Genomic DNA, 637 nt, shown 5'->3' on the forward strand with positions numbered 1-637 from the left:
GGAACTAGTTGTTGGTTTTGCTGCGGTTGAGTTTGCTGAGCTTGTTGATTTAACTGCATTTGCTTCAGCAGGTTGGTCATCTCACAGATGCTTCGATTTAGAGCAGCAGTCTCTATGCCAGAAGACACTTCTGCAACGGATTTTGAACGGCCTTGCTTCTGTCTGTGGTTCCGAGTAGATTCAGCTAAATCACTGATCAATTGCCAAGCTTCATCAGTGGTCTTGTACTTCTTCATTGACCCATTGCTGGCACTTTCCAATGTGGTCTTATCTTGGGGCCTCATATCTTGTGTGATATAGCTGAGTAGCACGATCTTGTCAATCATGTGGTGGGGGCATGCTTCCAGAAGATTATTGAAGCGCTCCCAGTATTCAAAGAGAGTCTCATTGTCATCCTGAACAATTGTAGAGATATCCTTCCTCAGTTTATCAGTAACTTCATATGGAAAGAATTTCTCCAGAAACTCCTTTCTGAGTGTATCCCAGTTGGATACATTTGCTAGAGGTTGAGTGTAGTACCACTCTCTTGCTTTTCCCTCAAGAGAGAACGGAAAAGCTTTCAGCAGGATTGAAGTTTCATCAGTGCCATCACGCCTGACAGTAGAACAGGCTGTCTAGAAATCTCTCAAGTGCTTGA

At 43.8% G+C, this 637-nt stretch overlaps 1 non-coding gene across 1 annotated transcript; it reads left to right on the forward strand.

Annotated features, from left to right (window-relative positions):
• The first annotated feature begins 320 nt into the window (after positions 1-320).
• Positions 321-428, forward strand: LOC112767971 (small nucleolar RNA R71). Its single transcript, XR_003185411.1, has one exon. It is a non-coding gene; the product is annotated as a small nucleolar RNA R71 (small nucleolar RNA).
• Positions 429-637: the final 209 nt, after the last annotated feature.

This window comes from Arachis hypogaea, chromosome 17 (assembly GCF_003086295.3).
Source record: "Arachis hypogaea cultivar Tifrunner chromosome 17, arahy.Tifrunner.gnm2.J5K5, whole genome shotgun sequence".
NCBI classification, from domain to species: Eukaryota; Viridiplantae; Streptophyta; class Magnoliopsida; order Fabales; family Fabaceae; genus Arachis; species Arachis hypogaea.